Below are 17027 nucleotides of genomic sequence, written 5' to 3'. Positions count from 1 at the left end.
ACGTTGTTAGACTGAGTTCAAATTTGTTATCTTCCTGCCTAAACCTCCCAAAGTGCTGGGATTACACATATGCCCTACCTCATCCTGCTGGTAGGCTCAGTTTTAGATTCCTCTTTTTCACCCTGACTATTTCACTATGAAACTAAAGATATTTGTTGTTTTGTTTTGTATTGTTTAGACAGGGTTTCACTATGTAGTCCAGGCTAGCCTTGAATTTGCTTCAATCTCCCCGCTCAACCTTCCAACCTTCCAAGTGCTAGGATTACAAGCTTGTGCCACCATGCCTGGCAAAACTAAAGATATTGAGAATATTTCTTTTATTTGGCAGAAGAGTTGATTATCTTAGGGATGAATCTGATTTTTGAGATAGAGTCTTTATAGTTCTGGCTGTCCTCGAGCTTTCTGTGTAGCCCAGCCTAGTCTCCAACTCACAGTGTTCCTCCTGCCTCATCCTCCTGAGTTCTGGGATTACAGGTATGTACCACTTTGTTCAATAGTTATTTTAATTTTTTGCCATTATGTAGGGTGCTGCAAAGTATAATTTTTGAGCAAGTACTTATCTTTATTGTCTTTTGTTAGGATACATTTTTTTTGTTTGCCTTTAGTCTTTATCGTGAAGAGCAATCTTATCCCATATTGTTAATGCCAATACTTGGTCTGTTGAATAAAGGTGAAGAAATAGTCATCTTCCTAGTTTTTAACATTATAGTACACTGTAAAAGCATACAAATATATATGCAGTTATAGTGAACTTTATGTTTCTAGTGCATATATATATATATATATATACATATATATATATAATTTTTATGTGTCACCACTTTGTTTTTACTGATCTCCATAATTATTCTAAATTGAGGGTGAGTTGTCTCTAATTGACGTATTGGATTCTTCCCCTGACATGTGAATATTTCAGTTTCCTCTGAAATAGCAAATATCATCTTTAAAATACACCAGAACATGAGGTTGTTGCTTTTAAGTTTTAGATTTCTGTTGTTGTTTGTGGTTTCATTCCTTTGTGGTTCCATGAGAAAATATATGCCATATAAACATTTGTATGCGCTGTAGGAAAACTTTTCTTTACAGCTTGAGAACAGCTATATGCAGCATGTAAATCAGTGGCACTTTTAAATATGTTTTGCTTATAAGGATTATATGATTTCTGAGGTGAAACTGTTTATCATTATAATTATTAAGGTTTAGTACAAAGAGGTATGAAATATATCACAATAAAAATGAAACAAATGGTTTGCATTCAGATGATTTGAAGATAAAAAGAAACTGGTTGTAGATAAACTTCTTCATTTCCTAAAATATTTCATGATAGAAAAAAAAGATTAAATTGCTTTAAATTGCCTTTTCTTCCTTTATCAAATAGAAACAATATGGCTGCTGGCAGCAACAAATCTCTGCTGTAATTGAAATGATAAATAAATAGAGCCAGGCAGAACCCAAGGTGGCCTGGAGTTTGAGCTCCGAGTATTGCGGTTACACTTTCCAAGTTTCCTTTCTTAGCTTGTGACTCTGGGGCTGAAATAATGATCTCTTTTCTTCCCTTTAAAATAAATCTTTCCCTGCTTCTAACTACCAGGGGAATATTATGAAAACATTCAAAACTAACATTACAGAACTAACATAGCTAAAAACCGTGCATCAGCATTGTGAAAAGGCCTATAATCCCAGAGAGAGAAAAACTCCAAACACTGTCAGCAGTGCAGTGTCTTTACTGTTGATACTGAGAAATAGTAAGTTTTTTTTTGCAGGGGGGGTGTTCTTGCTTCTCATTTAACAAGAATAAACTTATAGGAAGGAAGGGGGGAGACAGAAAGAGAGAGAGAGAGAGAGAAAACATATACTATATAGGAAACATTTCCTGATGCCCTTGTTATCTCCTAGCAAGGTAACCTGCCCCACCTTGGAAGGGAGGAAAGATTAGAAGAGGGGGAAGGTGGCTAGAGTTAGGCTTGGCATGGAAATTTTCAGGCTTCTGAGGCAACACTTCTTTCTCAGTGCTGTTTTGTTCCTCCAGAGAAATGATGAATGGGAGACACTAGTGTTTCTCCACTTGCTTTCTTAGTAGGTGTGGGACTGGACTGGGAATTTAAGAGCTCAGGCTACAAAGTCAGCAGGTTAAAGAGGCAGTTAGGACTGTCCACCCTAACACACACACACACACACACACACACACACACACACACACGCACACACAACTAAACTAAGTCCCACCATCTTACTGAGTTCTCCTCTCTCCCTCTCCTCCTCCTCCTCCTTCTGTCTCACTAAATTGCTAAATTGGCCAAACTGGGCTAGAACCTATATTCCTCCTGTTTCAACCTCCCATAGCACTGGGATTACAGTTGTGCTCCACTATTCCAGGCTAAGGGGTAGGACTTCCTTGTTTCGATATCTCTTTATTTGCTAGGATCTTTGAGGATAACCTTGAACCTCTCCCTCTCCTCCTCCTCCTCCTTCTGTCTCACTAAATTGCTAAATTGGCCAAACTGGGCTAGAACCTATATTCCTCCTGTTTCAACCTCCCATAGCACTGGGATTACAGTTGTGCTCCACTATTCCAGGCTAAGGGGTAGGACTTCCTTGTTTCGATATCTCTTTATTTGCTAGGATCTTTGAGGATAACCTTGAACAGTGGCATAACTTGGGACAGAGAGGCTGAGGAGGGGCCTGTCCACCCCAGGCAGCACATCTTTTGGACAGCCCCAAGCTGTAGCAACTCTGCCTAGCCACTGTCCTCGAATCCCTATGACCTTATAGAGTATCTGTGAAGTAATAGGCATTCAGCAGTAGTTGTAACTGTTGATATTTATTGAGTAACTACTGATCCCCGGGAATTATGTTAAACAATTTTACATGGGTTAAAAAAAGGTTTATAAGAAAAAAGTAATTTTTCCAAGTCATCAGCTAGATAAGAATACTGAGGGAAAAAAGAATAGTTGTTCGATCTCCAGTATCAAAAAAAAAAAAAAATAGAATAGTCTAGCACCAAGAATCAGGATTCTACTAGTACAGTGATTCCTCCCACATTTTAAATGAACATAAGCAGTTAGCTTGATCTCTCCTCATTGTGATAACTATCTATGACTACAGATAACTAATAATCTTAATGTAGGATGCTAAAAATATCTTTTTATTATCACCAAACCCTAATTAATGTTTATTTATGTTGAAGTTCTTTTAAAACTTTTGTGCCCTCTAGAAAGCTAGAGTCTAAGGCACTTACATTATAGGATGAATATATACATGAAAGATATATGGTCTATATAATAAAAGCTTTATCCTAGCATATTAATAGACCATACAATAATCCCCTGACACTTCATAAAATTACACATAAAACAACAGTAGGAACATCACATACATGCGTATATGAACATATGTACATATAAATGTATGATGTTTGTGGACATACAAGTTATGGTAAAAATATAATGAATGTTTAAATTATAAAAAATGTATTGCCATAAAAGACATTGCTTTTAATCTGCCTCAAAATATGCCCCTTCACTTTGAACACACTTATCCCATGGTAAGGTAAGGAAAAAAATATTTTTACTTCTACACGTTTGTCTTCACTAGAAGTCTGGGTCATCCGTCATTACCTGAATTTTCATTCCCATTTGCCACATCACCCTTAATGTTACTCAATTCCTTCCTCAATTCTTTTCACCCTCTCAGTTCCTTCAATGGGGTTCTGAGACTGCATTCTGAGATCAAAATGGGATTTCATCTTCAGTTTTAAATAGTTCATCACCTCGGTTCCATGCTGTAACATGTTTATCTCCTGAAGATAATAGTCTCCCTTCTAAATGTGGGCTGTTACTTCTTTTTTCTTCTTATACAACCCATTTCAGAGTCATGAGGCATGTTAGGCATACGCTTGTCCTCCACTCTTTTCCTTTTTGAGACAGAGTCTCACTGGGTAGTCTAGGTGGGTCTCAAACTCCTGATAATCTTCCTATGTCACCCTTCCGAGTTCTTGGATGACAGGCATCCACAACCACGCCCAGTTCTGTCCTCCCCTCTTGCTTCTCTTTCTCCAACAAGCTCCTTCAAGATGAGGGCCAATTTATTCTTTGGGCACAGTCGGCACAGGACTCAAAATCCATAATACTTTTGCAAGACCAGGAAAATATTTTAACTTCTTTTAAAATCAGAAGAAAATGAATGTAATTTAACTTGAGTTACATTCATCATACTAATGAAGTTGTAAAATGTGATTTGTTAAAACTTTTTTTGATGGAAATGGCTAATATGCCACTTATCGGTTATAACATCAGTCTGCTTCTAATTTTAAACCCCTAGCTCCTTCCAAGCTCCTGACATCAGAGTCAATATCTCCACTTAGTAATTCATCCCTCTGAGGCCAGGAAATCAGCCCTTATTTACTGCTCTGATCCAAAATCCAGGTCACTACTTCCTTCATGATCTAAACTGTAATACCCGCAGTGGATCAACCATGTATGGGAAGATTAATCCAAGGGGCCATATTTCTACACCAATCTCTCCATTGGATTGAACAAAGGGTGTGTGCCAGGTGTGGTGGCCATGTCTAACTATAATCTCAGCTTTCTGGGAGGCTGAGGCAAGTGAAGTTCCAGCCCAACCTGAGCAATGCAGTGACTCAGCGAGACCTTGTCTCAAAGTACAATTTTGAGATGGCTGAGAATGAAGTCCATGGGTTTAATGCGCACACACACGTGTGCGAGAGAGAGAGAGAGAGAGAAAGAGAGAGAGAGAGGAGAGAGCAAGAAAGAAGGAAGGGGAGGAAGGAAGAGAGAAAGAAAGGTAGGTAGGTGTGTGGGTATGTGTTTGTATGAATGAATAATGAAAGGTAAGGAAATCGTCAGCGGTAACACAGTATTTCCTGTTCATCTCAGACCATAAAGAGGTTGAGTCTGCAAGTAGAGGGCCCTGGCATGGCTAATAAGAGCTGGGAGGGAGGGGGAAGGGAAAGGAGAGGAAGGGGATTTTAAAAAAAAAAGATGTGTTACATACATGTACCAACTACCTACAATACATGCAATCATTATGTGCTGCAAATGTGTACTAGTAAAACTAAATATTTTAATAACAGGAAAAGGAACTAAGGAAGGGACCAGCATAGCAATTGAGGTGCAGGTCAATGGGATGATTTCGAATTTTTCACCTCTCTGTAGACTTGAGCTCTCTCTCTCTATTATCTGCAGGACTGGGTGAGAGATACGAGAGGCAGACCACTGTACTCAAGACCGTCTTTCAGGGAATAAAGGGGTGCAGCCCAGCATTAAAAAGTAATTGTCTTGCATATTTAAGACCCTAGATTCCATCCTCAGCACTGTAAAAAAAAATTCTTTTTCTGCATTTCAGTCTTGGCTCAGCAGACCACAGCCCACTTCCTCCGAATCCCTCACCCTGCAAGCAGCACATGAGTTTTTAAGGTGTCTCAGCATATCCTGTGGGGAAAGAAAACGTTCATCAAAATGGGGGGAGAAAAAAAAAATCCCAAATCTTGATTTCCCCTGAAGCTTCCTAAATTTTTGAAATGCAAAGTAGAGAGAAGAGCTCAATGTGTATACAAGAGACTCCTGGCATTGGAAAAGCCAGGCTGAGCGTGGCGGGCAGCATCATTAGGCAAGCATAGAAGAAAGCTGCTCCTTCAAAAGGCACGAGGCAAGCAGCAGCTGATGGGGCAGATGTGTTTGCTTTAAATTGAGCTGAGTCCTGGGACTGCTGTGCAGGAAGGAAAATTGCCAAGGATCAGAGAATGACCCTGCCGTAGATGTCTGTCTCATTCTCTCTCTCTCTCTCTCTCTTTCTCTCTCTCTCTCTCTCTCTCTCTCTCTCTCTCTCTCTCTCTCTCTCTCTCTCTCTTTCTCTCTGCTAAAATACAGATTTACATTAGGAAGTAGCCTGGCTTCATAACTGTGGACACTGCCTCTGTGTAGATATGATCTTTACTTGATGGGGTGCCAGGAGTGGAGAGGAGAAGGACGAAAAGAGCTTATGAATTCATACTGAAATTGAAATCACATCAATCCCCCCACCACCCCATCTCCTTTACCATAAATTTGAGCACCTTGGAGAATGGCACTCTGTGTGTTGTTTCCCTTTCTCCCTTTTCTCCTAATCTGTGTGCATTCTCTTAACAAGCTACTAAACTTGCAAAGTCCAGCTTTATCACTGCCACTCCGCTCTTACAGAAAACAAAACAGAAATGGAGTCTTGCCTCTATTTTAAATTTCCTCTCTACCCTGGCCCACTAGGCACATTGAACTTGTCAGTTTACTATAGAAAAACTTTAATCCAAGTTTCTCCAATGGGATACCTTGAGGCTATTTGGTTTACTATTTGTCTCATTATTTAAAAGATCAGCAATAAATAAACACATGGATTTGCAAATGTTCAGTGGCACCTACTAAGAAGTGTTCAAAATTTAAATAATTTAACATCAATGCTTTTTTTTCAGTGTTAATATCTATCTGACACTGTTCTGGGACATTTAGTGGATATTAGAAAACATAAAATTCATATTCCATGCCAATCAATTGGAATGGAAAAACAAATATATGCGCCAAAACTGCAAAAATAAAAATAAAAAGGCAGCAAGCTAAATAACAAAGTACCAACAGGCATATTCTAAGTGTTACACATTTGTGTTGAACACAATAAAATGGATAATGCATTCATAATAACCCTAACCTAAAATGTACTTTGCCATATCATAGTTCTGGTTCTCTAATCCATGTAACATGCAAGTCTCTGTTCAAGTGAAATTTAAAAAATAAAAAAAGTGTCTTCCTTTTCCTGTTGAGCTATCATTTTTAAACTGAAAGAAAAGAAAAACAGATTTTAAATCATGATTTAGTTATTCAATTCGAGTGGAAAAAAAAATCTAGCTTTTCAAAGGGATACCTTGTATAGGAAAGAGGAATCCAAATCTTCTCTACTTTGCACCAAAGATTGGTTTTAATGATGCTGAATTTGGGTATGTGACCCCTAATATGCATTCAGAATTATTCATATTGTGTTGGGCCTGGTGGAGCTTGCCTGTAATTCCAGCACTTAAGAGGTTGAAGCAGGAGAATTGCTACAAGTTTGAGACCAGCCTGCGCTATATGGTGAGTTCAAGACCAGCCTAGACTACACCACTAGACTCTATCTCAAAGAACAAAAAAACAAGAAAAAAAAATGTATTCAAATCATACTAAATAACTATACATCATATCAAATACCATTAGAAACAAAAATAGTATAATTTTAAATTTACAATTTTTCTCTTCATGTAGCTCTAGATTATTTTAAACTATAGATATTTAAGTGTACAAAGACTATTTTCTTTCTTATCAAATTTATTTTCCTTTTTAATTTTAATCTTATTTTTATTAGTACATGTTTGCAGTATATTGATTATGTGGGGAATTGGTGGATACACATAACACATCTTAATTCTTTTCTCATCTCCTTTCCCTCAGCTCCTTCTTCCTAAGATTTGTTTTGTTTTGTTTTGTTTGTTTTGTTTTTTGAGACAAAATACCTTCTGCAGTTGAGGCTGGCCTTGAACTCAGCTATCCTCCTGCCTCAGCTTCCCGAGCGCTGGGATTATAGGCATTCTCCACCACGTCTGGGCGATTTCTAAAATTTTATTACTAGATTATTGAACAGGGAGAAATCATTCTCCTTACAAAGGGTTCCAACTCAATCAGTAGATATAAAAAATGCAGGATGAAACTTCAGCCATCAAAAAGAGAGATGAATGGAGTTAACACTGGAACTAAGGTTGAAAAAGAAAGAATGGGGACTGGGGATGTAGCTGTACGGAGTCAGCTGAGCTCTATCAGCAGTACTGGAAAATAGAAAAGGAAAGAAAGAATAATCTCACTGAAAACTTTTTTTTCTTTCCGATTAAATCCTAGAATTCATTCAAGACCTATTTGGAGACACTTGGAATCTGGGAACTAAACAAGTAAGGGAATTGTGTTCAAGCTTTTTCAAAATAAGGACAATAATCATATAACCTGAAAGTGTTAATAGACAGTGCATAATTTTTCACTGAAGCACAATTTCTTTCTTCACTATATTTAAATTCCAGACTTTTTACAGTTCTTTCCCAGGCCTTGGCTCCTAACTTTCAACCTTCTTTGATTGTCTCTCCTCCCTTTTATGGATTGAATTGAGTTTCTCCCTTCCCAAAATTTTATATTGAAGCTACCTCATAATATGACATTATTCAGAAATAAAGTAGCCAGGTACAGTGGCACAGGTCAATAATCCCAGCACTCAGGAGACTGAAACAAAAGGATTGTGATGAGTTTGAGGCCAGCCTGGCTACATAGTGAGTTCCAGGCCAGCATGAACTACATAGTGAGGCCCTGTCTCAAAAAAACAGAACACGAAACAAAACATCAGACAAAAAGAAATAGAGTTATTGCCGATATAAATAATAAAAATAGCTAAACACCTCAATTCAGTGTCATTCCCATCCAAACTGGGCCAATGGTTCACAAAGTCAAAGAATGAAATTGGGGACAAAAGAGGCAGTTAAGAAGAATGTTTATTGGAAGTATGGGAAGACAGGGAGTTCCCAATAGTTGGAAGAGGACCCACAAAAAAGTTGCCAGGTGGTTACCTTGTCTAGGGTCTTTTATATCTAGGTGGCCAGGTCCCTTGGCCATAAAAGGTCAAGATTAGCCTGTAGAACGTGAGTGTGGACTGTCCATGCTCTAATATGACCTACAGAAAAACAGAGCATGTAGTGGCCATGTACTGATCTCACCCCTTGGCCAGCCAGGATTATTGTTTTTCAGTAGGGGAGAACAAAATAACAGGGAGGAGGGGGTCGGTTGCAGTGCTCCTTTCTCCACGCTAGTTTCCTGCATTCCTGGGTTAATGATCTATAACTTAACCCTTCATGCTGCGAACTTGCTGTTTTTCATAAGGCTGACCAACCCTATTCCATCTTAGGCTCTGTCCCGTACTAGCTGCCTATTTATAAGTTAAATAACAAACTGCCTTTTACAATCTGATGGGAATGTTTACAAAAGGGGAAATTTGGGCCTACAGCACAAATACATGGAGAAAATCATGTGACAGTGGGGGCAAAAATAAAACACATAAGATTACTATCAAATCATCAGAAGCTAAAGGAATAGCATGGATCAGATTCTTCCTCATAATTCCAGCAAGAAACCTACCCTGTTGGCCCCTTGTCTAAGTCACTTTTCTCTCAATGCTGAGACAAAATACCTGAAACTTGAAGTTAAAGGGAGGGAGGGTTTATTTGGTTTACAGTTCGTAGAGGGCTTTCCCTCCCCCTTCTTCTCCCCCTCTCTCTCCCTCTCCCTCTTCTTCTCCTCCTCCTTCTCCTCCCCCTCCCTTCTCCCTTCTCCTTCTTCTTTTTCTTTTTCTCCATACAAGGGATCAAACTCAGGACCTTGTGCTTGTGAGGCAGACACCGTGCCACTGAGCTACATCCCTGGCCCTCGTAAAGGTTTTAGGCCATAATCAGCTGACTCCAAAACAGAGTGGCAAAGGAGAAACTGTTCATGGCCACCATATAGTAGCAAAAGCAACAAGGGACCTTCACAGTGTCCTTCTGCCCATTTTATCTTATTCAGACTACTTAGGGCAGATAGTACTCATGCCTTTAATCCTAGTGTCTAGCCCTACTAGGAATCATTCACATACTCTAGATTCAGTCAATTCCGAGAAAGCTTTCAGCTGATGACAACATATATAATGATGGCCTCACCAGATTATTACTAGGAATCATTCACATACTCTAGATTCAGTCAATTCCGAGAAAGCTTTCAGCTGATGACAAACAACATATATAATGATGGCCTCACCAGATTCGGGATGACGGCAAGTCATCGCTGCCTAGGATACCTTAGCCATAAATTTACTTTGGTGCCTATTAGCATCACAAAAGTCCTTCTCCTCCATGAAGTCCTCTGGAAACTGTAGCCGAGTTCCAATCTTTTATTTTCAGTATAACTCTTTGCAATTTATCATTTTTTGCTAACGGGTTAAGTTTCTGTGTCTCTAAATGGAAAGGAATATGTGGGCCTCACTGGAGACATGAAACCTCCGGCCTCTTCAATAGGCCGACCCCTACTCAATCAGTCTCCATTTCAGTAAGAGCCCATGGTGAATCCTATGCTCTCTGATCTGCACAAATATTACACCAATACAGTTCATTCTCATTATTCACAGACTCCGTAACTGCATGGTCACCTACTTGGTGAAATTTATTCGCAACCCCATTATCCGTGCTTACAGCCCTGTGTAAATATGTTGCAGAGAGGCAAAAATTTAAGCCTGATGTGCATATTCCCAGCTGAGGTCAAACAAAACAATGTTATGCCTGCTTCAGCTCTCATTCTGTCAGCAAGTGTCCCTCTTATGGTTTATTTAATGCCACATATTTGCATTTCTGTGCTTTATGTGGGTGATTTTGATATTTTAAGTGTGGTGTTGATGTGCTGTCTGGTGTTTCGAAGCATAAAAGACTGTAATGTGTCATATGGAGAAAATATTTGTATTAGATAAGCTTCTTTTAGGCATGAGTTACAGTGCTGTTGACCATGAGGACAAAGTTAAACAACAGTATATATTAAATAAGATGTCTTTATACAAAAACACACTAAAATAGGTTTTTGTATTCATCATTTAATAAAAATGTTGTGACAAAAGGTTCACAGGAACATAACCCTTTACTTTCCTTTTAGCAATGTTTCAATATTTGCAAATTCAGTGTTCACTGTGGCTTTGTGGAACATGACTACCACAAAGAATAAGTCTACTGTACCATCACTGGTTAAAGGTTAAGGCATGCTCTGAAGAATATAGGACAAGAGAAGGTATGTTATTAGAACTGGTATCTTCAAATAAGCATGAGAGAAAAATAGTAGTCATTTTATTTTTTGAGATAGCATCTAGCTATGTTGTTTAAACTGGCCTTGAATTCACTGTGTAACCAAAGCTGGCCTCAAACTCACAGTGATCCTCCCGTTTTCACCTCCCAAGTGCTGGGATTACAGGTGTGCACCACCATCCACATGATGTCAGGGATCTGGGGGAATCATTTATGCCACTAATTGTTGTCTATGAGTTCAGGGACCCTGACTGTCCTCTTGCTCCTGTTTCACATATGCAGAACTGATCAGTGGATCAGCACCTTTTTCATGATTAAATATTCATGCACAATCACAAATGTACACAGGGCAAGGCAGCAAGAAGTGTCTAAAAAATAAGAGTCCTATCTCTGTCCTGCGGATTGTGTAGATACACAAGAATAAATCAGAACTGCAGGAAAAGAGAATTTGAGCTTACGGCATATTCATTGTGCATTTCCTGAAAACTGTGTTCTCAGAAATGTCTAAAGTCATTATCATTATGCAATATTCATAGGAAAAATTAAAGAAGGCTCCTTCTGACCTGTGGTCATATAAGGTGGATATGATGATATAGAACAAGCACACAAAGGGATGTCAGAAGTGATAGCGGCATGTGGATGGCATGTCTTCTCCCTGGTGAGACTGAAGAGGTTAGTGCAGTCTTTAGCATAGTTGATGGTACTTTTTAAAAAACTTTTTTCCATTATTTTTATTACTGCATGTTTGCAGTACATAATGTTTACATTCCTTGTGTGTAGTTGGTACGTGTACATGACACATTTTGATTACTTTTTCATCTTCTTTCCCCTCCCTCCATCTCCCTTTCTTCCCCTCCCCCTCTTTCTTTGGCACTGAGGATCAAACTCAGGACTGTGTGCTTGTGAGGCCGGTGGCAGATTCCCGGCCTCCTCCACCTCTTGATTATATTCCCATACGAGAAAGATCCATCTCCTTCTTTCTATTGTAATTGTTTGGTGGATCCATCAGAAAGACTCTAAGGTCTTGCATGTGGCAAGCAAAAAATTGCAAAGCATACACTCGATTGTGAGGAAACAGCTGCTTATTAAAGAACACCAGAAAAACAGTAACAGACAATCAGAAAGGAACATTTCACACTGTGCAAACAAATCAGGTTTTCAGGCTCAACAGCAATAGAGAGAGAAAAAAAAAAAAGAAAAGAAAAGATAGCCTGTGCTTTGTCTGGGGTTCTATAGAATCCTCCAAGGACAGTGCCTGAGCTCAAGTGGGTGAAGGGGAGAGTTAGGGAGTTCATTATGTAGCTTATGCTGGCCTTAGCCACCCAAATGCTGGGATCACAATTGTGTGTACTGTGCTGATGTCTTTAATTCTTTTAGGAAGATATTTAGAGGAGGAATACCTGGGTCAAATAGAATTACTAGTTTCAGTGTTTTTAGGAATCTCCATACTGAATTCCATAGTGGCTGTACTAGTTTACATTCCCACGAACAAGGTAGAAAGGCTCCTTTACCCCTATAGCCTCATGATCACTTTTTATTATTTGATTTGATGATGGTCATTCTTTCTGGAATCAGGTGGTATCCGAATGTTGTTTTAATTTTTATTTTTCTAATGGCCAGAGATGTTCGAACATCTCTTCATGATTTATTGGCCATTTTGTACTTCTTTTATGAAGGGGCTCTTCATTTTACTTGCCCTTTTGGGTTTTTAAAATGTCAAGACATTTAGTGGTACATTTTAAGCATACATAATGATAATACTCACCATGGGGAATTTGCACCTGTGCATGGTACATCCCACCTCTTTTTTTCTTCTTTCTCTCCTCCCCTGAAGCCCCTCCCCTCCCTACATACAAGAGCTTTATTTCCATTTTTTCCTTCTATTTTCAGTTTTTTTGCTTGTCTCTTCCTTCTTTTCCCCCTCCCTCTGCCCTTGTTCCCCTTCCCACTTGAACATTTTTCTTCCCACTTCCAAATATCTATTATATATTTTAGTTTTTATTTCCACTTTCAGTTTCTCACACCAGAGAAACAATACAGTATTTAAACATGTGAGTCCAATTTATTTCACTTAAGAGTATGGTCTCAAGCTGCATCCATTTAGCTAAAAATGTCTCATGCTCATCCTTCTTTATGGCAGAGTAGAATTCCTTTGTATAAAAAAACCACATTGTCTTTATCCATTTATTGGTTGATGGGCATTTGATTGCCCTTTGTTTTGACTGGGTTTTTTACTTGGGTGGGTCTAATGTTTTAGTTCTTTATACATTCTAGATATTAGTCCTCTGAGGAATAACTGGCAAAATTTTTCTTATTCTGTAGGTTGACTTTACGCTCTGTTTGTTGTTTCTTTTGCTATGCAAAAGCTTTTTTATTTGATTTGATCCCATTGTCAGTATTATTTCTGTGCCCTTGAGGTTCTGTTCAGAAAGACCTTGCATTCACCTATGACTCCTAGAGTTTTATCTGTTTTGTTTTTTGACAGAAGGTCTTGCTATGTAGCCCAGGGTGGCTTCAAACTTGTAGTATTCTTTCTTCCTCAACCTCCCAAGCACTGGAATTACACAGACCACCATGCCCAGCAGGGGTTTTACCTATGTTATCTTTCAGCAGATAATTGTAGCTCCTTATAGGAGGCCACTGTAAGATGTGTCAAAGCCTGCGTATCTGAGGGCACTTGAGAACACAATCCCATCATTTAGTGCAGGTGCACAATGGAACTTCATTTTATAATAATGAATCAGCGTAAACAACCGTGCATGTGCCATATGACCTGCAAGGTCATGTAGAATGTTTTGTCCTAGAGGGCCAGGGTTTTAGCTCGTTGGTACAATGCCTGCTTCAAAAGTGCAAGGTCCTGAGTTTGATCCCCAGTACCAAAAAAAAAAAAAAAATGTTTGTCCTAGCTAAGCTGATAAAAGAACTACTATAATTTCTGTGCTAGAAATTAAAGTTTGGTTCCCGCTTAATAGTGTCTGTTCTATGTGTGCTCTTTTCTTTGGAAACCTCTCTTGACTGGGCCTCCCTTCAACCCACCAGCCCCAACACACTCCTTCATCGGAGCCATTCCTAGTCCCCATTCTTATTCCCCAATAAATTTTCCTACTCTTAACCTCCACTGTTTCATAAAATTCATTCTTTGACTTCATGCAAACTTGGCATTTCTGACATCCAGCAGGTTGGGAGCTGCATGTTTTCCCCTATATTAATATGACCCTGCCGTTCTTCCTTTAACGCTGAGATGCTTGACAGTGATGACATCCAACTCCCAAGTTTTCCTTCTCACTTGTGGCATTGAAAGGGTATTTCTTCTTAATATAATAGGGCAGTTTGTGAGGAACACACATGTGAGATATACTTTATTATTTTTCATAATAATTCATGTTTTTATAGCAAATATGAGTTGTGTTTTTCAATGGAACCTTCTCGACTTTAGAGGTTCTTGCACTAGGATGAGTGATGGGCCCATCATTTTCGACATTGTTACTTCACAAATATCCAAGAGTCTCATGTTATTAGGTAGGATTTTTCAAGTTTCTTAGCACTGTTGTTTATTCTATAACGTGACTGAGTTCTAAAATACACAAAGCTATTGCTGAGTATGGTGGTCCATGCCTATAATCCCAGAACAGGAGGCAGAGGCAGAGGCAGAGGCAGGAGGATTGTTGTATGAGGCCAGGCTGGTATACCTTGTGAGTTCAAGGCCAGCCTGCACTACACAGGGAGCCCCTGTATCAAAAAGCCAAACCAAATAAAATGAAACAAAAGAAACAAACAAACCTGAGTATCACTATGTGATTCCTGAGCAACTGGACAAATGGACTAAAATAAACAAATTTCTAAACCTGTATTAAAACATACTAGAATAAATATAAAATTGAAACAAGACAAAAAAAGAAGTGTTAAATGAAAACAGCAACTCCAAAATAAATTAAATATGGAATAGCTTACTCAATGAGTAGGAGATTGCACAGAATAACCCCTGACTGTAAGTTATTTTTCTATAGGCAAGCAATTGTGATTTCTTTCAGTGCAAATTGTGTTCTATAATTATAAACATACATAAGTTTATATGAGTGGGGAAGAAATATATCATTCCTTTTCTGCAGAATAAAATTCTAAATTCTCCATTTCCATTATAAATATGTGATGACAACAGACTCTAAATTTAACAACCACTACTTCCTTGACCTATGGTTGGTCCAGAAAAGGCAATGCCATTTATGATTTCTGTCTCTCTTATCATACTTCCATGACTTAACAAAACTTTTCCTCACTGGTACATTTGTTTTTCTTGATGCATTAATGTATTTAATGAAACACAGTAAAGTTTTCCTAAATTCATCTACAATAAATTTCTAATATTTCTTTCTCTTGATATTTGTGAGAAAGTTAACATCTCTCTTGGGTTCTATGAACAAATATCTTATAAATAAGTACTAATATTTAATTTTCATGCCTTTGCGTTATATTTGCAACTGTTTGGGGGGGGCAACTTTTTTTTTTTTTTTTGTACCTGGGATTAAACTCTGGCCCTTGCGCTTGTGAGGCTGGCACCAGAACCACTGGGGTAAATCCCCAGCCCTGGGGGACAATTGTTATGAATTAGAGATAAAAGAACACAGAATTAAGGCTAAAAAAAGAAAGATGCTTTTGTGACAAGTTAAAGCCATATGATATTGTAGTGGTTATATTAATGAGGATTTCATAGTAATCAGAATAGAAAATAGAGGCTAAAAAAATGAATTGCCACATGGAATACAACAGTGTAGATGTGCTAAATTTCAAAGATCCAGTCTGGTAAGAGCAGCCAGTGCCAGCCAGGTGTGGTGGTGCACGCCTTTTATTCCAGAACATGGGAGGCTTAAGCAGGAGGATCACAGCTAGTTTGAGGCCAGACTGCTCTACATAGTGAGTCCAAGGCAAACTTTGACTATATAGGGGAACCTTGCCTCAAAATAATAAAAATAAAAAAGAGCAGTCAATGTTTTATGCTATATTCACATTGAAGAAATGGAGTTTTTGCAAAAATAAATGACCTGTTATAAGATTGGTATTTGAAGTTTTTATATCTTTAAATTTGTTTCACTATATCTATGTTTTGTACTTAGGTTTATACATTAAATCACATTATGACAGTAATTTCAGGAAGCAGTGGAATCAGATAATTTAGTTCTTTTCACACAACCAAGATTTTACTGGTCTGGGATAATTGTTTCACATAAAACCTCACACTTATTGTTGAAATTATGCCACAATCAGAACATTTTTGACAGTTTATCTTACTGCTGCCTTTCTCCAATAAGATACTTTAATTTTTATTGCTAAAATTAAGTTTTTTGTAAGTTTCAACCACGTGATGATGGTTTTACTTAGCAACAAATTGAATCTGGTCTTTTGTTTACATTTTCAATTATAAGAAGATAATCATTTTTTTTTCTCAGTTTGTATTGTTAAACTTTCACCTGTATATATATTTTTTTCAACAAGTACAGTTGAGAATTTACTTTGGGATAAATATTTTGTACTAGTCAATTTTTCTTTTCCACATTAAATAAATCCACACCTTTCAACCTTTTTTGAAAGTTTTTTCTTCTGATTCCTCAGCATAACCCTAATTTGCAAGTATGTGGATGATGCCCATCTTAAAATATGGCACTTAGAAATAAATATATAGAAAATGGAGACTTTTAGTATCATCAATAATAAACAATGAGTAGGAATTATTGAACTTAGCAAATGTATTAGGCTGTGAGCAACATATGACACACTTTTCTTGCATGCAAAGAGTTTTACATTAATTGGAGATGAAGATTGAAACTTTACATTATATTAAATAACAAATATAAGCCTTCTAGGAACTCAAGAGTGTTTAGAGATCTGTGTTTTAGAGTTCTTGTTTAAGTTTCTAGGTTCTAACTAGTGTTGGGTCATGAACACCACATACTACATTGGATCTGAATATATCAAGTATACATAAGCACTATAGCACTTTGTTCAAAAGGAAAGTATTGGTTATGCCAGAAATGAAATTTAGATTTTTTTTTTTTTTTTGTCTAAACTTTTCATCTTTTACGGTGTAGAAAGAGCAACTCTTTGCTTGAGATAGATCAACTCTACCATTTTTGGAAAGGGCAGTGTAATTAAACTTGAAAAA

This window comes from Fukomys damarensis, unplaced genomic scaffold, assembly GCF_012274545.1.
Source record: "Fukomys damarensis isolate Sample0158 unplaced genomic scaffold, DMR_v1.0_HiC HiC_scaffold_30, whole genome shotgun sequence".
Lineage (NCBI taxonomy): Eukaryota > Metazoa > Chordata > Mammalia > Rodentia > Bathyergidae > Fukomys > Fukomys damarensis.
This window is presented reverse-complemented; position numbering follows the sequence as displayed.